The 25,581-nt window shown below is 48.2% G+C and overlaps 1 protein-coding gene across 1 annotated transcript in view; it reads left to right on the forward strand.

Moving 5' to 3' along the window:
* LOC144148658 (kelch domain-containing protein 3) overlaps positions 1-25,581 on the forward strand; it is an 83,808-nt gene that overhangs the window by 14,475 nt on the left and 43,752 nt on the right. The window lies entirely within an intron of this gene.

Below are 25,581 nucleotides of genomic sequence, written 5' to 3' on the forward strand. Positions count from 1 at the left end.
AAGAAAGTCGAGAGAAGCGTGAAAGCCGTTTTACAACAGAACTGTGTCGAGAGTGCGCCAAAACACTCGCTAGAAGTGCGCCCAACCTTCGCCGAAAGTGCGCCCAATCGATCGCCAAACCTTCAAAGACCCCAGTTGCGAACGAAGAACAAAATCATGCGACGATTGTTCGCGAGATAAGGAAAGATCTAATGTATACCGATACGTGGTGTAGTAGTAGTAGTACTAAGAATTGTTGAATAAGGCGGACTTAGCCTTATATAGCTGCCGGCAATTGCTCCGCCTAATCGTCCCCAATACCATATCAAATCTCTCAAATTCATAACACCTCACTTAGTCCTAAAATAACAGACACGCAATTTCACCACACCTCACTTAGTCCGGTGGACGGCAAGAATACGAGTAGGAGATGAGACACCTTTCTTCGCACAATCCAGTGGTCCCTAGGAAACATAATGTCCTCCGATGTAATATGGGGCACTCCTAACTTCTGGAGATCACGAAAAAAGGTTGTCCGCTCAGGGTTGGTTTTGGAGCAGTTCATAATGAAGTGATCAATGTCACCAGTCACATTGCACGAGGGGCACAAAGGGGAGGAAACAATGTTGATTTTATGTAGCCAAGCTGGTGTACGGGCTGAGTCTGTTCTTACTCGGTGGAGCAGACAGGCTTCGGCTCTTTTCAGGCCCTTCGTCACGACTGGTTAATGTACTGGTCGCCACAGCTGCCTAAAGTGCTCGCGAACGGTCTGTTTCTGTATGCGTTGGAAATCGCACCGCGTTTGCACCGTCCTTGTAGAAGATAAGGCGTCCTTGGCTAAGCTGTCAGCGTGTTCGTTTCCCGCTACACCGACGTGCGACGGGATCCACTGGAATTACACGGTGAAGCCTTCATGCTTAAGCCGCTTTAGTAGAACTAGGGATCGCTGACAGGTCTTTTCAACAGCTATACCCCGCTGCAACAGGTGAAGGGCTGAATCGCTTTGAATCGCTGAGTTGAGCTGGAAGTATACTATTGTATTCAGTCTTCACGATCGATGCGCGTATTGTCTCGTCTAGAACCGTTCCTCATTCGCGCTTTTCAAGTAACCGTTTTGACGCATGTATTGGAAGCCCGGATTCACGCACGCGCCGTGTCTGAGGCAGAGATCTTACCAGAGTGTTTCGGTCGACCAACCGGTCTATGGGGAAATGCTTCAGTTTTTTTACAGGACGCCATCGGTTCCGCTAAGAAGCTTTCGCTTTTAAAAACAAGCGCTACCCTTGGCCGTGCAAGCAGACTTTGTCTATAGGAATGTATGCACACGGAGAGCAGGAATTTTGGTGTCATCACTGTACACCATCCATGGCTTGCCAATAAAGACCTACCCGCCGCGGTGGCGCCGTGGCTAAGCCGTTGTGCTGGTGAGCACGAGGGCGCGGTTTCAATCCTGGCCGCGGCGGCCGGTTCTCTTATGGTGGCGAAACGCGAAAACGCCCGTGTGTACGAGACTTCGGCGCACGTTAAAGATTTTCGTCAAGCTGGTGGTTTGATCCATGAACGTGCGCCGAAAAACCTCGCCGAGCGATGACGTCATCGCGCGCGCTGGCACGGCAGCTTTACCGTAGCTTTGCCTCGCCGCGCTCGGGCGGGACTGGTGTCGCCATTTGGCGGAGAAGCGATATAACGGGTACAAGCACGGCTTTGGAAACGCGTCTGGGGTGGCTCGCTCCATCGCTTGTTGCGACGAGCGGTGCAGTTGTGACGGTGCAAGAAGTATTCTTTCCAAAATGAAAGAATCCAGCAGGCCTAGTAGGAGCGGGAACGTAATCAACTTCTTAATTAATATTTCGCATGCCAGACCACACAAGACCAACGGCGTCCACCGAATGAGTTCAAAACTTTTAAGCAAACGCTCACCCCGCTGCGCCCTCCGCTATTGTTGGAGAGCTTCACCGCAAGGTCGGTGGGCACGCGTACATTCTACGTTACTTTAATGACCGAGTGTTTAATGCTCTTTAAGGGGCTAACGACGGCACCGCTCAAGAAACTTCCGAGATTCTCAAAGCATAGCCACGCAGAAAACTCGGCCGAGTATCCAAGCGCAACAACGCATAAACTTAGCCAAACCATAAGAATAAGCTATAGGTGGGGCTGCCGGTTTCGCGCCACTAGAGCGAAGAAATTTTTTATTGCCAATCTAATTTTGTATTTGCATTTGCATTGCACATTTGCATTGCCAGGTTTAATTCCGCAAATAATTAGCAATAGACACGTCAGGCACGTACCCAGGATTTTTTTTTCGGGGGGGAGGGGGGGGGGGGGGGGGGCAACCCAAGGTAACTTTTCTACGCAAATTAGGGAGGAAGGCGATGGTACCCGCCGTTACTAGTACAAACACGATGCACGCCCAGCGTTTACCATAAAGGCGCGTAAACCTGCATAGAGAAATGAAATTGAGTGTATCCGCCCTCGTGATGGAGGCGAAAAGCGAAAACACGTATGTTCGAGATTTCTGCGCGGTGCGCGCGTTAAATATCCCTAAGCGAAGTTTCGAAAAGAGCTGCTAATGCTGCCAAGGGGACTCACCGGCTCTTCGTGTATAGTTTTACTGCTCTTTAAGCTCTGTTGCGTGTTTATTGCCTTTTTTTTTTGCTTAAAACTCTATGTACCGTTCTTGAAAGTCGATTCCAATAAAGTTTTCATAAGAATGCCGCACCAACTTGTCTGTTTCAACCGAGTACGAGCCAAATCTGAACTTATCCTAATATTGCTCAAATTCTCGGCATAATTTTTAATTTCTTGTCGCTATATAGTTCCCCTAGCTGACATGTGAAACATGTCATTTAATAGTTTTGACAGCACTGCATTTAGGTCCAGTTCCGAACTTTCGTTTTTTTCCCCCTCAAATTCCCCTTGGGTGGATTTGGCTCATTTCAAAAAAAAAAAAAAAACGCCTTAAATAGCTATCACGCCCAGGATTCATATGGCAGCGCTTTAGAATGTGTGCGAAGGGAGGGGAGAGGTGGCGCGGAGAGGGGGGGTGTGGCCCAAAAAATTTCGGGGGAGGGGGGGCGGGTCCCCCGGGCCCCCCCTCTGTGTACGTCCCTGATAGACGTATCACTAATGTTATCGGGAGAGAAAATCAAGCTGCCCGCTGCCTTGTTATTTAAGCAGAGCGACGGAGAACACTGCTATTGAATGTCTGAAGAACGAATGCGGCCTTTGTTAACAGGGGCGTCAGTAAGTTGTTACGTAACACTTTTCTCCGTCCTATAGTAATACATGTAGCCCTCCCAACCCCCTCCCCCGATGGGATGCCCGCGAATTGCATGTCAATGTGCTCCTTCTCTTGCCTGCTCACTCGGCTTCGGCGCCTCCTAAGCGGAGAAAGAAGGTATATTCGGGTTTAAAACCTCCTGAAATCCACGCGGGCGTATACGTTTTGAAAGAGGCATACTCTTTGCGGATTACGTCAGTACGGACGTGAGGGCACTGGCGGTAGTTGCGCTGACAGATTGGGACATCATTTCTCACGACGTCGCGCAGAACCCGTCGCTGCCAGGGACGACGAGCAGGAAGACCAGTTGGGCGGACGTCGTAGTCTCGGAAATGAAGGGCGGTTGGAATGCCACCCGCCTCTTCTATTTTTGAAGAAGACGAGGAGGAGGCGTTCGGCTACATTCGCTCGTTAGACCGAACAGTGCTGGCAGTCGTCTTCAAACAGCAATCACGGACGTCTTCACGCATCAAATTGATGCCTCACTACTTCCCAATCTCAGTGTATACGGTTGTTACTCCGCAGTTTCCTTCTTTAGAACCTTCATTAGTTCGAACTGAGAGGACGCCCCTTTGCGGTTCAAATTAGCGAGCTTCCCAAAAAGTTGACGTAAGAAATGGCTACCAACCACGCAGGCTTGTTTTTAGACGTTGTAGCCATTTTTACTTTCAATTCACTTGCTACACGGAACAAACCACTGCGGCGACCCTGTTGCATTCCGCGCCGTGCCCTTGACCTGGTCGCAATCGCCTGGGAACCGTTTGAGAGTGCAGTCAATTTTTAGAGGCGAAGCACCGTAGAGGCTCGGGCTGTCGGTGTCTCGTGTCGTCGTCTCGTGTAGTCACGATATTTAAACACCCGGGCACTCGTTTTTCAACGCCGCGCGCTAGAACGCGTCGTGCTTCAAAGACACGAGACTTTCATAGCTAGGCTATATATACATCTACCTCAACTCGGCACTATCTACGACTTGGAAGCGCAGGAGCTTCATCAACAACAGAAGCAGTAGGACGAAGAACCGAAGAAATACGTTATGCATATTGACTAGGATTAGGTACGCGATCGCTGATTGCATATAATAAATGTACATATGGGTACAGTTGAAACAAAATCGTCATCTCTCTCTCATTGCCCATTAGCAGCGATTTCACTGTACGAAACACCGGCGCACACTGCATGGTTCGCGCCTCTCCAGGTTTTACGTTAATCGACCAGATTTAGGGTAAATCCCCAAGGTGGAGTAAGTTTCTGTGAAGGACAGATTGACATCCACCTAAATGCAGCCATACGGCTACAAAGGAAAGCTATACAGCTTTCTGGAAAATTTTCGCAGTTGAAGAAAAATTCGTCCTGGTCCAGGATTCGAACCCGGGACCACTGCTTAACCGGAGCAGTCACTCTACCAACTGAGCTAACCAGGAGGCGTATGGCTGCATTTAGGTGGCTGTCAAACTTTCCTTCACAGGTTTCGCGTTAGTGGAAATGGAAGTTTTTTTCTCTCTTTTTCATTCATATCGGCTTCGTACAGTACATGCACGTTCCATTCAGGATAGACCTTAGTCGGTGTTTTTCTTTTTCTCATTCATCGCGGCTCTTTATACACGATATGCATGTCCTATCGAGGCGGGTGGGACCTTCGGTCGCCCATTGCATCCTCGGTACCGTCACCGCCGCCCTCCTCCTCGCCCATACCGCCCATTGAACGGAACCAGTTTAACGCACCACAGTGTACAAGGTGGTCCGACAAAAGACGTCATCGTCGGCCTCTGAGGGTTAGGCGAGCGATAACGGCTCAGCTGCACGTGAGCCCTTCGGTGAGGTTGCGTAACGGCCCTCGCGTGCTTGCGTGGGACGCGCTGCAAGGCCGCGCCTTTTCCCTCCTCTCTAATGCCACGGGCGTCGGTTTTCGCGTCACTGGAAACGAATGTCCGCGGAACGATGTGCGTAGCTCAAAATAGAAAGAACTACACCCGCATCTGTAAACGCACGTAGCGAGGTCGTTCCGTTCAATTCAGTGTCGCTTCTCGTTTGCACTCTACACTAAAATTATTCACACCCTAATCTCTATAGCAAACACGCACCTTACACCCTACCAAAAAACGAAGAAAAACGCGTTTTCGGGGTGTTTTGCCGTTTATGACATCCTTAGACACTAGGAAAAACACAACAATACACCCTTTCAAAGGTTCTTTTAACGTTAGTTACAACCTTTCCAAGGGTGCTTGTGTTTTGTTGAGTGTAAGGGTGTTTTAAACGAAGAAGGTGCAAATCGTTTTACACTCGAAGAAGACGCCGAAGGCCGTCTTCACCACAGCGCTCCAGAATGACCAATCGAAGTGGCCTAGAGTGCTAACTCGGCGAATAACGTTGCCGAGATCTCAGTTTGAGGGATAAAGTGGCATCTGCGCAGCACGGGCGTAGCCATAAATTTTGTTCGAAAAGGGGGGGGGGGCTGAGATTGCCCCTCGACCTCCTTTACATTATTTTTAAAGGCATTAAAAATATGAATAAAAAATACAGTACTATTAGCTGATAATGTTGTCACGTGACAACGCAGAGATAGGTTGTCGGGAAGAAGGTGTATTTACAAAAGACACCGTATAGTCACCGGCACAGAGGCGGGTTGATGGCGCAAACCCAGTCCAGACAAAACTCCAACTTCGCCTCTCTTCTCTTCCTTTCCGTCGGTCCTTCAACGCCAGCCCATACCCAGATAAAGAGAGATTGGACGTAGCTGGATATGCGCATGGGATTAGCGTCAGCTCCTGGCGATGGTGGCCAAGGTCTGCGACAATATGTATAACTATTAACTCACATTTGTAACTATTAACTGAAAATACATAACTATTACCAGTCAAGAACAAGAAATATGAAATATTTTATCAAAAAATTCATTCGCACGCTCCGAGATTGTGGCAGAATTGCTATCCCTGCTTGCAATTTTCTGCATTGTCTGCATAAGAAGAAATAGCACTTAAAGAAATATGGATGTGTAGAAAGAATATAACCATATACAGTAATCCCTCGCTATAACGAAATCGCTTTACTCGAAATATCGCTTTATTCGAAATTTTTTCTGGTCCCATCCCAAACGCATGCATTTTAATCCGCATTACCCGAAGCGCACGCGGAGAGCGAAGCCGCGAGCGGAGGCGTCGCCGAGCGGCGGCGAGAGGCCGCGACCGAGCGTCAACTTGGCGGGCCAACGCAAGCTGGTGTTTCCCTAGTGATTTATACTTTAAACAAACGGTCCAACTGCGTGGAAGGGTGATTGAATTTTGTCCCTAGACATTGGTCAATGTCGTAGACGTGACGGTGCGCGTGACGTGACGGACACTCCAGCCATAGAAATTGCAGTGTCGTCTACAACGGGACGCCGAAAAACACTTGTTTTGCAAACTTTACGGCTGCACACCTCGGGAGAAAATTGCCCAGTGATCATGCAAAGCCCCTAGTGCAAAACAGGTCACTCTTCATGATTGCGCTGTGTACCCACAATGAACGGTTAATCGTTTTTTGAGCTCAGCAAATACAACCTCGAACTCAAGCGATGGCATTTGCAGCACTTTCCAACAAAAACTCTCAAAGCGTTCCGTGACGCCCGAACCCCCCCCCCCCCCAATAAAGTGGTCACTGCCTTCAATTCCTCATTCGCTCTGAATACACTGAATATATTGTGTTTTGATACCTCGAAGTTGGGGCGCAATTAAACCTCAACTGCTTTAGCTTTTTCTCGAGTGGTCGCCTATATCGAAGTACCGCTTATAACAAAATTTTCAGCCGTTCCGCTGACTTCTTTATAACGAGGGATTACTTATACTCAACAAAAATGGAAGAAAAAAACATGAAAGTAAAGGACTGCGGTTCATCTAAAAGTATACCAAAGCCCGCAGCGGGTGTTAATAACGGGAAAATCAGGAAACAAACAACTTGTGGGTGTATGTTTTATTTTGCTGTCGGTTTGTCATCCAAGAATCATTTTTCCCCATTTTCGCACACATTCGACGGCTAGAGACAAATATTAACAACTCTTTTTTATGCCAATATATTGTGTAGGAGCAGCTTGTACTGCGGATAATGGCAACAGAATTATTCGTGGCACAAAAAAATACGTCAGAATGTACAGTTGTGGTGGAGAAAGCGAGAAGATTATGTTTTGATCAGTGCAACAAAATTACCACTGGCGACAAAGTGTACATTTATACAGAAAGTCCGTTCTAGATATGGCGGAACTTTCCTGCGAATTCGCTGCTGCGGCGCCGCTCCTGCGGCAAAACGACTAATTTTTCTGGCTGTGGCAATCGATCGTTGTGCCGCACGAACGGCGCCGCGGCAGCAAATCTAAATTAAATAGACGAAGTCTGAAGTCGTTAGCGCACTGGTTTCCGGCGGCAGCCATGGTTGCATGAAGATACTGAAGCAGCCAGAACTTCGGTACGTCTAGCCGCGACTCTTTGTTGCAAGCGAGTCCCCGTCGCGTCGCGGAAGCACGATCGAGCTCGTACAACACCCCCGTGGATAAAAGGCCCTGCTTAACATGCAGTTAGGCATGCCAGGCGGGAAACGGGCCACTATACGGGGCAGTTGATGCGCTTTACGGACAGGATTCCGGGGGTTCTAGACAAAACCCTAGGATAGTTTCGGCGCAGGTGGTTGCCTTGGTCGGCGCGCATAACAGCGTGACGAAATTTCGGGGGGTGGAGGGGGGACGGGAGGCTGAACTCCCATAAGCCCCCCTGCCTACATTGCGCAGTGCGCAATGTCATGCACGCCGTGCGTGTTGTCCCTGCGCACATGCACTTTTTTTTAGTCAAATCAGATGTTGGGCTTCGCCATTCATCCCATTTGCACAGTTGGTCACTTCGATTGGTGATTCTGGAGCGCTGTGGTCAGGACGCCCTAGTTTTTTTTTTTTTTAGAGTGTACGTGCCTGAAAATGTGAGCGGCTGAAAAAACAAACAAAAAAGCATCAGACAGAGACAGGTTTTTCTCGTTTTTTTTTTTCAATCAGGGTAACACTTAAAAACACGCACAAAAAAAAAACAGAGCTTTTCCGGCGAAATTCGTTATGATGCGACCAATTCGTTTCCCGGAGTTGCAAACTGCATATTCGTGTGCGACCAGCAAAGCTTGTACAAAATAGAAGCTCAGTTAAGAGCAGAATAGGAATTACTGAAGGTTTATTAGGTAATAAGAAATCAATATCGACCGAAGTTTCTAGCGGAAAGCGTAAAACAAAAGCGCGGCGAGCACTATTCTCGCAGCCAAAACTGCTGTTTCTGGAGGTCAGTCATGACGCACATACATGTTATTTCCGCGCCCGGTCGTTGTTCCGTGGACTCTAAAAAAAGTACCTGTACTGTACCGTGCAACCTTTCGGATGCTTTTTTTTTTTTTTGTTACAGTCATAAATTACAACCGGTAGAATAACGGAATGGAATACTACAAGTGTCTGTGTATGCGCATGCATGGCGTCACCACAACACGACCAAGCTCGAGATTGGCGCGAACGAGCGGCCAGTTAGGCAGTATATAAATCGACGTCGATTCCTAGGGCATGTATACTATCGCGTCAAATGAAACGCGAACACGAAATATGAACCTGAACGCGCACACAGCGCAATTTCTTTCCATGCAAGCCAAAATGGCGCGGGCTTAGTTACAAAAACAAAGTTGGGAAAAGTGGATTTCCAAACATACCAATAGCATGCCATTATATAAACTTTAGGAACAGTATTTTTCAATTTTGCACGTTCTGGTTCATATTTTCGTGTTCGCGTTTCATTTGACGCCGATAGTACGTGCTCACACTACCAAATTTTGAGGCGATTCTTTAGCCATTCGTTCACACATTCTACACCCCAATATGTACGAAGACACGTCGTCACCGCGAACGCGCGGTGACAGGGTCGTTTACTGTTCGCGTGACCTTTCTGCGTGGTGTGAAAGTGTAAGGGTCCCGCCCCATTCTTTCCATCAGCTTTTCCAGTCGTGAGCGAAGTGTAGGATGCATAAAATGATAAAAAAAAACGGCCTAAACGGAACGCCAAAAGGCAGACGACCCCGTACGTGCCTTGCAGACGTCACCGAGAAGCAAGGCATCATGGGCAGTCACGCAGGCGCGGTGCGAGGAGGTGGGCGAAACGAGGGGGAATCGCGGCGCGGGCGACAATGCCATGTTTTGATTTGCAATAACTCCACTAGTACTCTTAGCTTTAACGAAATTATTGAAGGAGGTGATTACTACGACATTGATTTAGCTGAAAATGTGAACACCCATGTATAGGTTAAAACCCCTTTCAGCGCCCCTTTAATAACCCTCAAGTACTTCATCGCCGGGCTGAACATGTTACGGTAGCGTGTTGGACGCAATAGTGCAGGCTCCATCTATATATATGGTGAAAGGAAGCGGGTCGGGGGATTCATTTTACCCTCCTCTAAGGTTTAAATGGACTTTGCGACACTTTCAATAAACTCTTTTTTTCTTTCCTACGCGTCTGGAACCATTGTGAAAGATAGTTATCGCCAGCACGGAACGGCACTGGGTGATTTGCTCGTTACGGCAGATCCGCTTTTCGTTTCTGCTTTGCTTCTGTGTTTTTTTTTCTTTTTTAAAGTGGCCACCGAAAGCGTTTATTGATACAACTGAAAGGAATCCGGCCAGTAGCTTCTGAATTGCTGTAATGACTTAATTTGAGCGCTTGAAGAACGCCAGCGCCGCGAAAGAGAGAAAGAAGTTTGGACAAGTTTTTAGTTACCTGAAGGGCATAGAGCAGCAGTTTGTGGCTGAGGTACTTTGCAAACTCCTATTCTAAAAGCCGGATGTGTTTGTTGGCTGCGTTCTGAAAGCATTTACAATTTAGGAAAAAGATGAGAAAAGTGTTTGAGGCTCCCTTTAGGGCTAGCGGAAAATCACCTTAGGAAGAGCTTCACGAAACGATGCTCTGATTATTTTATTTCGAATGAATGAATGAATGAATGAATGAATGAATGAATGAATGAATGAATGAATGAATGAAATCTTTATATTTCAGATGTGGAAAAAGGTCCCCACAACATCCTCACTCCCACATTGTCCCCACTGTAACACGAACACCAAAGCAGACCTTCACCGCTTAATATGTGTATGCATGCCCATTCTTCAATGCAGATCGTTCTGACATCATACGACACAATGATCCAAACACCATATACCAAGAAGCACATGCCGCATTAGATAAGTCTGTATTACGCAAAATAGCAAATTTGCAGCCAAAAGTGGTCTGTCGCGAGTACTCTGACGAAGGACGACCCCGGCGAAGCCTCCGAACTGTCAGTGAATAGACGAAAAAGTTCCTGGAGCTGGAGCAACCCGTGTAATCCCCTCTCTCATGACCAATTTTCCTCACCTTTAACCTCCCTTCCTCAAATAAAAGTGTTTCTACTACTATATACCACAACAGGTGCAGTTGTTAGAGCACCCGCCCCGATGGAGGGAATCCCTGGCCCAGGATCCCCTGGGTGCGGCTGGCTGCGCGGGCCGTTTTCAGCACGTCAAGCTGGAACGTAGGGTCCTGGCTGGCCGACTGCTCCGTCCACTATTGTATGGAGGTGTTGGGGATTGATTGCAGGTCCGGTGGTTGGTGGCACTCCCACACCTGATAATAAAGGGCACTGGGCGCTGGGCAGTATAGTTGGAGGTGGCTTGATAGTATGTTGGATGAATGATATGAAAAAGGGTGCGGTGCGAATATGTGTTAGTTTGTAGTCGTCTGATCGTTGTTGCTCCACCCCTTGTGAGTTGGGGGTGTGGACTGGGGAAAATTCGCCGTTTGTATCGGTAGTCCACCAAGATGTCTGTGTAGCGCGAGAGAGGTTGCGGGTTAGGTGGAAGAGGTAGTGACTGCCCCGCAAGAGAAACGGCTCGGTGTATACTATATAAGCGCGGGCAGCGGCGTGAGCCGCCTTGTTCCCCTCAAGGCATTCGTGTCCCGGCACTCAAACTATATAAACTTCGGGAATGCTCGGTCCTGTTAAAAGAAGACGAAGTGCCGTTTTAGAAATGCGACCTCGTAGGTGATTTCTGCAAGCTGTCTGAGAGTCGGTGAGTATGGTGATTAGGTTCTGGGGAGTGGTGATGGCGTGGGCTTTCGCGGCTTCTTCGGCAGAATCAAACGCTGTGGTATTGACTGTGCAGGATGTGATTTATTGTCTCCGTCCATTCACTACACAAGTTACGTGGGCGGGATGCGGATAAGGGGATGCGTCCACATAACGTGTATTTAGGTCGTTTGTATATTTGAGAAATTATCGTGGCCTTGTACTTCGGATGCACTTTTCTTGGTATCTGAGCGTATGTGCTATCGGATCTTCAAAGGTACGCTTGTTTTCTCATCTTTCATCGGTGGAGTTGTATAACTTAATCGGTGAAGAGTAGCGCACCCCGTCGTTGTTTTCTTCAAGCGCTCTATCTGAGAGGTGTCGCGCGCTTCCTGTAATTCCTCCCAAGTGTTACGTACACCTAATTGTAATAATTTAGATGTCGACGTCTTCGAGGGTAGCCCGAGTGCAGTCTTGCAGGCTTGGCGAATAATTATATTTAATATGGCATTCGTTTGTTTTAAGGGCCAAGTACGGTGTTCTATTGGTGATTCTACTTATAAGTACTGCTTGTATTATTTTGAGCGAGTCAGATTCTTTGGGGCCATATCGACGACGTGCGACGCGCTGAATTATGTGTCAGCTGGTTGACAGCCTTCTGGAGAGGAGCGATTGTGTGCAGCCCAGAACCATTTTAGGGGACACTGTGCAATAATTTTCAAGTGCGGCGCCGTTGGGACGGGTTGCTCATTAATGAAAAGGTCCGGATCTGGGACGGTGGACTTGTTTTATTTCGGCGTACCAGCACTAAATGTCAGAAGTGCCGATTTCTCTGGGGCACATTCAAGACTTCATTCTCGAAGGTATCTTTGCGCCTTGTCTATAGCGGCTTGAAGGGCTTCTTGTTTCTCGCCCATGGATGCTGTAGGGGTCCCTAAGGTAAGGTCTTCTGCGTAGATGGCGTGACAAAGGTGGGGAATATCTTGCAATAATGGTGGGAGGTCCTTCATGGCAAGGTTGAACAAAAGTGGCGAGAGGACTCAGCCTTGCGGGGTACCATGAGCGACCGTGTTGAAAGGGGCAGACCCCAATTGTCCAATTCCAATGGTCGCGGTGCGCTTCGTAAGGAAGGCTGCGACGTAATTGTAAACTTTCTGCTCACAATCAATGGATAAAAGGCCCTGAATTATAGCGTGGCAACTGATGTTATCGAAATCACCTTTTACGTCCAGAGCCAGGATGCAGCGCGTATGGTTCTTGAGAAGCCGGTCAAGAATGTCTTATTTAATTTGAATGAGTACGTTCTGAGTCGACAGGTGTAGGCGAAAGCCATACATGTGGTGTTGGGAAAATGGTCATGGTCTTCAATGAATGGCGAGAGACGATTTGGACCGTATGCGCGACTCCTCGAAGACTGGGTTATAACATACCACTGGTTAAAAATTAAAAAAAAAACAGTATACCTTTTAAGATACGCCAGTGCATACGCGTGGCTCCAATACCATGAAATATGCGCTCGACTTACAACGACCGAGCACTGGCCATGTCCACAAATATAAAAATTACCGGAAAATGTTCTATGTGGACGCATCTCTTTATCCGCACCGTCCTGACAATGTAGCCCGCGTAGTGAACGGACAGGGACAGGAAATGATGTCCACCATGGTCAAGACCACGTCAGTCGATACTGCCGAAGAAACCGCAGTAGTCCATGCAATAACTATACTGCCACGGCACACTCGCCATACTCACGGACTCACACACCGCTTGCAGAAATTATCAACGAAGACGCATCTCCAAAACTGTACTCCATATTCTCCACTCTGAACACTCGCGAGGTCTACATAGTCTGGGTTCCTGGTCACGAATCCCTCGAGGGAAACGAAGCGGCTCACGCCGCTGCCCTAGCGTATATACACCGCGCCGTTTCCTTTGCGGGAGGATCGTCACCCCTGGCATCTCATCAACAACCTCTCCTGCGCTACACGGGCATACTGGCCCACTACCGACACCAACGGCGAATGTTTCCCCATCCACACCCGGAACTCAGGAGAGATGAAGTTACTACCTTCAGAATACCCCAAACCAACGCCTACCCGCACGGCACCCTATACATGCCATCATATCCGAACAAATATCAAGCCACCTGTAACAACTGCCCAGCACTCGGTGAGAGTGCCAGAAACCACCAGGTCTACAACCAATCCCCAACCCCTCCATTCAACAGTGGACGGTGCGGTTGGCCAGCCCGAAATCTGGGATCCAGCTTGACAGAGCCACGGGATCCCGGACTGAGGATCCCCTCCACCGAAGGGGGGGGGGGGGGGGGAAATGGGGGGGATGGGGGGGCTAACAGCAGCACCTATTGTAGAATAAATATTTCATTCAGTCAGTCATTCAAATAATCTTCCCACGCAGAATCTAAGGGATATGGGTCTCAACTTTGCAGTTGTTAACGGCTTTCCAGGTTTAGGTATTAATGTTACATGGGCATGTTTCCGCTGAGGAGGAATTTGTCCCGTTACCCAATTATTATTTATGTAATCCTGAAGGGCTTCTAAGGCTTCAGAGTCGAGATTGCAGAGGAGCTTATTCGGAATTTCGCCCTTTCCAGGTGTAGTGTTCTCGGAGAGGTTTCGTGCGGCGGCTTCTGTTTGGCAAGGGTAAAGGGGGCATCCAGTTCTGGCTCCAGGGTTCTATTGTACGGTGGGAGAGGAAGCGAGGTTGGGTGTAATATTTCCACGGCTTTTGCAGCTCCTCGGGGAGTTCCGCCTGTATGACCGGATAGTTATGAATACGTCGCTTTAATTGATGGTCTGTGGCTGATATATATTCCTTGTTTCCCATGGGGGACCGAAGGAGATGCCATTTTATACGGGTACGCAGTGTACCTTGCAATTGCAGTTCTGTTGGCTTAGTGTTTTAGCGTAGTCAGCTGCTTCCTGCGTTAATTTAGCTGTCCTGAAACGTATTTTTCGGTTTCTTTTGTGCTTCTTCCACCGCTTAGTTACCCTCTTCGGGCCTCCCACAGGTGTAGCAGGTGCGCCCTCTGGCATGAGAGGCATTTCTTTGGTTCCTTTTTGGATAATTTCTAGCATTCTCTGTGCCCATTCTTCGATTTCTGCAATGAGACTGGTTAGAGTCAATTCGCGAAATTTCGGCCGATCAGTTATGCGGGCAATGACGATCTTTTGTGATTTAAGGCGATAGTGCGAAATTTGAATTTGAATAATGTAATGGTCAATGCCCACCGTTTCAAAGAGACATTCCCATGTGGGATCTTCAACTCCGTATGTTAGTGGCTCGAGAGACACTATTACCGAGCCGGGTCGGGGTGTCTGGGGCATTGCACAAGTGCAAGCTATTACCTCCTTGGGCATCGTAAAGTTGTTGTCCTTTTTTGTAGTTCCTATGATAGCCCCAAGCAATGTATGTCGTGCATTAAAATCTCCAGTTAAAACCAAAGCATGACCATTCGTGCGCTGTTTAGCCGTTTTGAATAGGCGGTCAATCTCACCTATAGGCCGGCCGTCGGAGGGCTGTATAGATATTTAGAAGGAAGAGGCTATATTCTGTTTTTTCTTTGGTGGGAAAAGCTCGATAAAAGTGTAGTTAATACAAGTGGGTGTAGAGTGTACTTGCGCTGCTTTACTCGTCTGTACGAGTATCGCTGTCTTCTTCTGTTGTTCCGTGGTGTAAGTTAGCCTCGGAGATGCACTTTGCCCGTTCTCGTTTCTTGTATGACGATGAGCGGGTGTTGAGACGCGTAGAAAGACAACGATGCCTGTTTGCTACGAAACGAACGACAGTTATACACTGCCAAAGAACCGTTAGTTATGTATGTCGGCCAAAACGCGCGTACCTTCAGGTGGAAGACCCCGACCACAGCGTTGTCGACGCGGACGGTCCGTGACCTCGCCATATCGGGCTCCGAGCCGTTGAATGGCGCCCCATGCGTACGGCGTCGTAAGACCTTCGAGAAGGTCCCCGCTCGAAGACGGAGCCGTGAATAGCCGGCGAGGGCAGCCCTTGGGCGTCCTTCGAGTCTGCGCTTGTGTAAGCGTAGAATCCCTCTTCTGAAAACTGGGCACCGACCCACCCCCACGTCCTCCTTCCGTACTTGGTCAAGGTTGCAACACCTCTGCCTTCCTCAAGGGCCGGTGCAATGATCTGATCGAGCCGCTCGTATTTGCCTACTCGCGGGTGTTGCCCCTGTCCTCGCTCTGGCTCCTTGTCTGAAACGGATCTATGCAAACTCGCCCGCCTTGCAATCTTCATCTTCCACTAAGGTCGCTTACTTGCGGGCCTCTGCGATCACTGCCCTGATTCGGCTTGAGATAGGCGATCGGTTTTGATACCGTCCTCGCCCTACATGTTCTTGGCTTATGAGTAGAACTGCTACTCCTGACCTTATCTTTTCACGCGTACCGGCTATACGTTCGCCAGAATATGCGAAGTCACATACGAGGGACAGTGAGACCTGAGATATCTTGAAAACAAAGAGCACAGGACAGCGCTACATGGCGAACGCGAGGAAAGAAGGGGGAGGAGGGTGGGGTGTTGTGATCATGAACGCCTGCGGGATATGCTCGTTTGCGTGCCAAATAGGAACGCGGTGCGTAAAAGACACCCTGCCAGAGGCGGGCATCCACTGTGAAATAACAAGTGATAAGGAAAGCCTTATCGCTTTTTGAGGCCTCAAAAAGAGATAGAAAAGAAAACGTTTTTGAGAAAACGATTGAAGAAAAAAGAAAAGGAAACGTTCGAGCACATTTGTTGAGCGACTGAACGTTCAGTTAGCGCTCTTTTGCCATGGGGACCGAGTCAAATTATGATTATGATGATGGCGGTACTATGGTGGGGTGCGGTGAATATGATGATGCGTCGCTGCCGTATGTATCGAAGTGATGGCTTGCGTCAGTCCTGTGGGGAGCTTCCGTTTTGACCTTTGCGTAGCGATCGAAGGATCATCTTCGACGGAAGATATCATTAAATAACAACTATACTTGGACACAACTTACCTCCAACGGAAGTTGCCTTTGCGCATTATCACCGCCATCAACTGCTCCTCCGCGAGGCGCAAAGAGGGCCTTACTGCGAGAATTTCGAACATTGCACGAGTCGTTTCCGTGTTTTTTTGCGGGCCTAATCTGCTTTTAAATTACTGCGACGACTACAAACGAACTACGTGAGAAAAAGCAGACGATGTTGCGCATTAAGCACAGTCTCCTTTGAGAACGCGCGCGCGCATTGACGTCACGAGTCCGTCGCTATTGACGTTCCTAACTTGTACCCCCAACCTTACGCGGCCGCGATGTCCATACTCATCACAACGATCAGCCATTCCTAAATGTCTCTGAAGAAAAAAAAATGAATAAAACAATAGCATGGAACGTAGAGAGCCCCCTTCTTTTTTTGACACCGAAGTATTTTTTTTTTAACAGAGTCCTGAATAGAGTCCCCGTTTTCATTGTTGGTGTTTGCTTTTTCAATTTTGTCTCTTTTGGTGTTCTTCCTCTCGCCTTTTTCCGGGAATATTCAACAACCCCAGAAAGGAAATCCGGCATTCCGCTCTGATATATATATATATATATATATATATATATATATATATATATATATATATATATATATATATATATATATATATATATATATATATATATATATATATATATATATATATATATATATATATATATATATATATATATATATATATATATATATATATATATATATATATATATATATATATATATATATATATATATATATATATATAGTCCACTGTATACCTTTTCTGAAGGCTATATATAGCTACCCTGCATGCGTTCTCTGCCCGGGTTGGAAACCTCGCCGGCGAATATTTTGTTTCATCCATTTGTCGGCATTGGTTTATCGCATTTTATTCATAGTTCTTGACAACGGGTTCATAACTGAACGCTGCACAAGCGAATTCCGGCTAATCTACTTCAAGGTTTCATACGGTACGCTCGCCTGCACGCTTCTCTACCGTTTTTACGATAGTCTCCCGTCGCTACGGTGTAGTGAGTGTTTATGATGGAGGAAGGGAGAGGTTATCGCCTAATTCATCGCTGATTCGAACTCCTCGTGGAAGCTGTCAACCGGCAGGGGCTTCCATAACCAGACCAGACGGCACGCGTCCTGGCCTGAAAATCCGCCCACCGGGCACCGCAAGAAGAGTCGGAGGCGACCTGGCAACCGCGCCTCATATACGCCGACATTAATCAGCGCTAACAACTAACACGACGAATATACATCCTCCAGTCACTTATTAGGCCACGAAATAACAGGAAGTCATCCTGAGACAACTATGGACCAACACTTGTACCCACACCCAACACGACTACACGCCATCCTCTATGACCCCCACTTCCAAGTAGTCACTGCCAAGACCCAGGAACACAGCACCATATTGTCTGGGAATGCTGACGAAACCAAGATCTCCCCCCACCCTTATCCCCAACCCCTCACGCGAGCAGTGGGGGAGTACGCTGGCCAGCTTCATGCCCTGGAACGCAGCTTTTGCGCAAAGGGCGAAGACAACCAGCCGCACCAGCATGGTCTTGGTCTAAAGAACTCAATCATCCTCGGTTCAACTCCTATTAAAATCTCTCTCTCTCTCTCTCTCTCTGAAGGGTTTTAACGAAGGGTGAATACTATCGCTGCTGTTGCTGATGTCAATGACAACGAAAAAAATATTGTAGTGGTAGTGGTGTGGGTGATGATGGTTATGGTGATTTAGAGTATTTACCTTTGATGGCGTCTTTTGGTAGATTCACGTTTTAGCTACTCAGGTTTTATGAGATCCAACCTTTCAGCTTTTCTTTCGGCATTTTGTAGTTGTAGAAACTAGATAGCGTTTTCTTTCGACGTCTTTAGTAGTTATACAGCACAGCTGTAACGGCTAGCTTTCTGTATATTTTTCATCTCTTTGTGAAAATTGACCAGTTATTTTATTCGAAAAAGGAGGACGAGGGGACGTTGGTGTGGGAACAGGGGGATAGGATGGACTGCGTGAATATAATATCCAAAAACGGGGCTCCCAGGCTCTGCCTGCGCCGCCTGTTCCGCTCTTTGTTGCATATCTCCCCGAGCGGTCGGCCGAAATTACGTGGCATTAACCGAAACCATTGTTGGCAAGGTGGCCCTGAACAGCACTAGGCCACACAACGAGCCGCCACGAAAGCGACTATCGTTGGAATCTAAATGCCAGGAACAAAGCCCTCCACGGAAAGAGAGAGGGTGGCGACCCCTCACAGGTCGCCAGCTTTGCTGACTGTGAAGGACATGGAGCAGCTCTAGCACAAACCCCCGACCCATCCATGCCTCGACTTGATGACTGGCATCGGTATTCGTTGGCGCACCAACGGTGATGATTTATAAACACTCTATAATCATGATGCACGGCTCAAAATATGGCTGAGAAGTTCCGGCTCCCGTCTGTTCCGATGCGGGGAACGGTTTCGCTTCGAACAAACGCGTAATACTGAAGTGAAAACCAAAACAAAAAGTCTTGCACCTTGACAACTCACTTTAAACTCATTTTCAGTATCACCCAGAAAGTCCAAGTGCGCATCTAGCGGCTCCCATCCTCTCATTCGCTCACTCACTCCACTTCACTCACTCCACTCCACTTCACTCACTCACTCACTCACTCACTCACTCACTCACTCACTCACTCACTCACTCACTCACTCACTCACTCACTCACTCACTCACTCACTCACTCACTCACTCACTCACTCACTCACTCACTCACTCACTCACTCACTCACTCACTCAGTCAGTCGCTCACTCTTTCTCTTAATCACTCATTACTCACTCACTTACTCATTCACTCGCCCTCTTACTCACTCACTCATTACTCACTCACTTACTCACTCACTCGCCCTCTTACTCACTCACTCATTCGCTCACCGATTCGCTCACTCAATCATTCTACTCACTCACTGATCATGGGATGTTCGTTGCGTTGCCGGTTGCGTTGTCCTTTAGTATACGGACCACGGGAAACCGTTGCGTTGTCCTGAGTTCTACCGCGATCACTTCGAGCCCACATTCATTGACCTTTGTGAACGCTAAAGAGCCGTTACTATAGCCCGCTCACGCCGGTGTGGTTGCCAGGCACACTAATGGTCGCGGACACAAGAACTCGTGTCACTCACGCGGCCACTGTAGAGTGCAGCATCGTTTACTTTTTGTTTTTCGCACTCCTATTTTTTGTCTCATGTCTCAGATTGAATTAGAACAGCAGAGTGCTCCTACAATGACGCACTACAAAGCCCTCTCCAGGCCTCCGGGAATTCCATCCAGCAGTAGTAGTAGTTGTACAGTAGTAAAAAACGTTTTATTGAGCCTAGGAAGCGGGAGTGGTTCCCTATTCGCTTTAGCATTGTCTTAGCCCCTTCGCATAGGCCGCTATTCGGTTGCAAGCTGACTTTCTTGCACAACGTCAAAGCTGTGCGGCAAAGCCCAACGCAGAAATATTGGTGGCGGAAGGTTTAAGACAAGTGGGGACCTCAGAGCTGGATGGTATACGGGGTTTAAAGGGACACTAAAGGCCGAATACAATTTTGTTTTAACTGAAAGATCATACGTCTCGTACCTCTCTCGGCTTTTGTTCGACGAGCAACGATGCGTTATTTTCTGAGAAATAGGTAAACAAATCTGGCATCTCTCTCAAGCGCTTCCCTTTCATTTTTCCAGTGACGGAGCCATTGCGTCACAAACTAGGAACGAAGCCTCGGTGCGGTCTACAGCGTAATCGCTGGAGTCGGTAGCTTTTACCTCTCCAAGCCACGGCTGACTACGGCAACGTTTCTCTGGTCAAGGAGGCTGGCTTGGACTTCTGTGATTTTTCACCGACGGAATGAGAGACGCGCTTAGATGCTCGAGCGGCCGATATGCCCGCCTACTCCAGCGCCTCAGACCCCATCGAGCCGGTTGTTGTCGGTGGTGGTAAAACCATTTGTAGGGTATCTTAATGAGAATATGTGGGAGGAATCCCGTTGCGAGCATGGAGGGCTGCGGTGAAGCCGCTTTTGAAGCAACAAGCGCTTTTCGAATATCAAGCGCGGCGTCCCGGGCTCCCGGCTGGAGCCGTTCAGGAGGGCGCCTTCAATTCTGCTCGCCTGGCTATCGACGCCATCTCATATTATCATCTCTCGCGCATGGCGCCAACCCAGCATGAAATGAACACTCTTCGTGGCAGCCGTGTCCAGTAGTCGTCGTTGCCCGCGCTTCCCCTGGCTTATACAAGGTCAGAAGCGACGCACGCGATACGGATTATAAACGGCGGCCCCAGGCGAACGGAGCAGCACAAGGGCGGATCGCTTAGCTAACCACTCGCTGTAAGTTAATTTCACGGGTGATTATGCTCGAACATAATCCTAACATCATCCTAATCCATACGGAAGGTGACATGAAGGACTTGAAAAATTACAGGCCGATCAGCTTACTGTCCGTCGTCTACAAGGTACTTACCAAGGTAATCACTCACAGAATTTCTGCCACCTTAGATTTCAGCCAACCTAATGAACAAGCAGGGTTCCGTAAAGGCTATTAAGCAATGGACCATATTCACACGATCGATCAGGTGATAGGGAAGTGCGCGAAGTATACTCAACCCCTATATATAGCCTTCATAGATTACGAGAAAGCATTTGACTTGGTTGAGACCTCAGCAGTCATTCAGGCATTGCGGAATCAGAGTGTAGACGAGCATTACGTGAGAATACTAGAGGATATCGACAATGAGTCCACAGCTACCATCATCCTCCATAAGGAGAGCAGTATATTTCCTATAAGGAAGGGCGTCAGGCAAAGAGACACAATCTCACCAACGTTATTCACAGCATGTTTACAAGAAGTACTCAGAACGTTGGATTGGGAACAGGTGGGCGTGAGCGTTAATGGTGAATGCCCCAGAAACATCAGATTTCCTGATGACTAAGTAAGTGGGGGGAGGAATTTCAAAGCCTGCTAATCGCACCGGACGAACAGAGTAAAACCGTGGGCCTGAAAATTAATATGCAGAAAACTGAAGTAAGGATCAACAGCCTCGGGAGAACAGAGCGGTTTGAGATAGGAGGCGAGGCAGTGGAAGTGGTAAGCGAACATATCTACTTAGGCCAATTTGTGATCCCGGATCTCAACCGACGCAGAGATAATTAGAAGGATAAGAATGGGGTGGAGTGCATACGGCAGACATTCTCAGATAATGAATGACAGCCTACCATTTTCCCTGAAGAAGAAAGTGTATGACAGCTGCATCTTACCTTTACTCACCTACGGGGCAGAAACTTGGCGGCTCACTAAGAGGGTTCAACTTAAATTGAGAACGACTCAGCGGGCAATGGAACGGAAGGTGATAGGTGTAACATTAATGGACAAGAAGAGAGCGGAGTGCTTCAGGGAACGAACGCGTGTTTAGGACATATTAGAAGAAATTAAGAAGAAGAAATGGACGTGGGAAGGGCATGTAATTGGTTGGTCATTAAGGGTAACAGAGTGAATCCCTAGAGAAGGCAAGCCTTGCAGGGAGCGGCAGAAGTTAAGTTAGGTGGGCAGATGAGGTCAAGAAGATTGCGGGGATAATAAGTTGGTCGCAGTTACCACAGGACCGGGATAATTGGAGATCTATTGGAGAGGCCTTTGCCGTGCAGTGGGCGTATACATATGATGCATACTGCTCATGCAAGGTCGACACTGCCGAAGCCCTAGCAATCGCCCACGCCGCAACAACCCACTCATGCCTTCACTCCCTAACAATCATCTCCGACTCCCAGCAGGCCTGCCGCCTCTACCAAGCAGGCCTTGCCCCACCCCAGGCCATTCCTCTCCTACAACGGCTGCCAGAAGATCTTACCATCACACTCATTTGGGCACCTAGTCACGCTGGACTCCCAGGGAACGAAGGAGCGCATGCTGCCGCCCGAGCGCTTCACTCCCGGGCATTCCCATCCAAGGAACCGGCGTGCCGGACACCTCAGTTATCCCCACCTGACTTACTCACACCCCTCGACGCCACTTCCAATGCCCTTGTATCTCACTATACCCACACACGAAGAACATACCCTCCTCCTCATCACACGCTCACCAACTACGAATGTTACACATACCGCCGACTACAAACTGGCACATTCTTCAATCACGCCATCCTACACCATATCGCCCCCACTATCTACCCTTCCCACTGCCAGCACTGCAATACCCCTCTCACCACTTACCATCTAGTATTCTCCTGCCCATACTCACCTAACCCCCTCCCCTCACCCTCCCTGGAGCAGTGGGAGACTGAGCTGACCAGCCCGGACCCAGCCCGCCAGCAGGCCCTGGTCTCCCGGGCTCTCCAGTCAGCGCGGTCACGAGGCCTTCTGGACTAAGGAGGCCTCCCACACCCCCTCCCCTTCCCCTGTTGCTCCAATAAACGTTCACCACCACCACCACTCCCCCTCCACTGCTCCTTCTTTGCGTGCGGAGAATGCGAGATTAGAAGGTGAGGCGTCTGTAGCGCGAGCTAGCTGTCCTGTGCTCCCCACTTGGGGCACGAACGCACATGAGCTGGCGAGTAGAAGAGGCCGCGAGAGACCTCGCCATGACCTCTGGGCAGTGTTCTTGAAGGTAGAGCTGTCCGACGCCGGGCCCTCCTCACAAGGCTCGGTCTTTTTCCTTGCTATTTTTTTTTGTCTGGCAACGTTTTACAGCGAAACTAAAATTGGACGAACCACCCCACCCCGAGAAAGTGGAGGTCCCGCGTAGCACTGCGGTAGCACTTGCTCGTATCTAACGAAAGGATAAGAAGTTGTACTCCACAAACATTGTTTTAAATCGTGGCAATGGCAGTGACAATGACCTCGTGGTCCCTTTGCAGGGTACACACTGGTGGGTTCCGCAACAACAGTAGCTACATTCTTCGCCGAAACTGATGTGTGAACACTATTAAATAAGTGCACTTTCCTCTGAAACGCTCTGAAATGGGTGTGGAAACACACAAGGGTGTTATGTATATTGGCGAAACTATCTGTGTCGCGTCGTGGATGTCGTCTGTATATAGATGTGTATAGTTCTCGTTTTTTTTTTTAACTTTATTCCACTTCTGTAAGGACCGCTGCTGTCTCAATGTACTTAATCTAACCCCTTGTGGTTCCTTAGGGCAAGTATTGTACCTTTTGTATACTCCAATGCCTGGAGTAGCTAGCTCCTGTTTGGGTTGGAGCTAAACTCTCCAATAAATAATTATTTCTCTCTCTCGCCGAAACTGAATGTACACGCGCTCTGTTCCACGTGCTTGGGTGACTGGGGTCATCTTAAGACAACAGCCCGAAGTAGTGCCTGACAAACGACAGGAATCCCTTTTTGTCTGCTTTACAAGCGTCCGCATTGCAGTCACCAGCTATCATGACAAGTATGTGTTGTTTTTGGTTCCCCCTCGTGAATGCATGCTTGAAGTTGAACTATCCAATGATCGTCCTGGAGTGAGCCGACCTTGTGTAGATAAGAGTTCGTCACTCGTCCATACATCCCCATAGTCGGTGGCAAGTTATTCCGGTGATGGTCGTCAGTGACTTCAGTATGGATGTGTCTCCAAACAAGACAAGAAGGGGTTCATACAGTTCACATTCAACTCCTTCAGAGAGAAGAGAACAATGTCACCAACTGTGGGGATGTATGTGCTTTACAGACAGAAGACAGAACCTCAATATTCAACTCTATGTATCCCCAAGGGCACCCAAAGCTAACATAAAGAAATCGTCTGCATGATCCGTTTCGCCTTGGCGAAACGGGATCGCGCAGTCCGGTGATAGTCCTCGGGGACTTCAATGTGGATACCTCTCCAAGCTAGACAAGAACTGGTTACTACAGCTTATATTGGGAGAGTATGGTTTAGAGGCGGCCGGTGTCAAGGTGCGTAGAGCCTTCATTAATTCTTGGGCAATACCCCACAAGTGGAGTGCAGCATTCCGGTTCACGTCACTGCAGACCGGGTACTGATGATGATGATGCTTAGCGGCATCCACTTTGTAGCAAGGTGGCGTTGCACAGCGACCTTAGTCGTAACGCCACTGTACAATTACCTAGCCAAAAAAAAAAAACTGTATGGAATTTTTGTGATGGTCTCAGGTCTATGTTCGCGTGTCTTCCCAGAATGTTCACTGCTCTTTTCCCACCAGCATTCTACCCTTATTTTACTAATCTGTACTGCTGTTTAATTCACTTTTCCGTTAACCCTAAATAAAACCAAGGGCTTCCATAAGCTGGATGTCTTCCTCACCGAGGACTGGACGGATACCTTTGCACTCCGTTACAATATGTCGCATTGTTTTTGGCTCCCTGCCGCAACCTGCGCACAGTTCTTCCTGTACCGGCTCGCGGAAGCGTTGTTGTCCGCAAGCAACCCGCCCAGGCTTCAAAAAGCAATGCATTCCCTTTAGTATTATCAAAGAACTTTTCCCTCGTGATCACCCGCTTCTCGCTTCTGTATATATCCAAGGACATCTTTGCGTCCATCCTCTTTTTCCAGGTCGTTGTCTCTGATTCTTTCACTTCGTTCTTTATTGTCTTGGTCGTTTCCCCTGCGCTTTCAGGTTTCGTATACTTTGTCCTGCAGCCTTCGGGTTCTTTTCGTCCACTGCGTGTCTACGCTTCTCATGTAAAGATACCGTTACACTTCGAGCCGTCTAATGGTTAGCTTTGAACAATGTGGCTGCATAAGTATATTAAAGACGATAGTCTTTCTTGGGCTACTTAAACCCAGAAATTTTGGTCTGTCTGTCTGTGACTCGATTCAGCCACCCGGCCAAAGTAAAACAATGACTGCGCAATAGCCTTATATAGTCACAGCTAAATGTACCCGTCTATGTCCGGTGTAATGTTCATACTTGCCAACATTGTTGAAGAAGAACAAGACATTACGCAAATATGAGACAACAAATCAATACAGAAGTGATATTTGCAGTGTTCCTTTATAGAAAAATCAAACATGCTTGACTTTTGCGAAATTAAATACTTCATCAACTGCAGAAAAAGAATTCACGCCGCCGTCGCCTGCTGTCGCCCGCGCCACTATAGCTTCTGGCGCCATTTTAAGAAATCAACCGGCAACAGTTACGCAAGGTTCCACTAGATAGGTTCCACGTTCTGCTTGCAACGCACGTGGAGTAGGGAAACGTGGTTCTATAAACGTTGAAGTAGGGCGCCTCGATTAACGAGCGTCT

This window comes from Haemaphysalis longicornis, unplaced genomic scaffold (genome assembly GCF_048455015.1).
Source record: "Haemaphysalis longicornis isolate Haplotype H1 unplaced genomic scaffold, Haemaphysalis longicornis Haplotype H1 scaffold_8, whole genome shotgun sequence".
NCBI lineage: Eukaryota > Metazoa > Arthropoda > Arachnida > Ixodida > Ixodidae > Haemaphysalis > Haemaphysalis longicornis.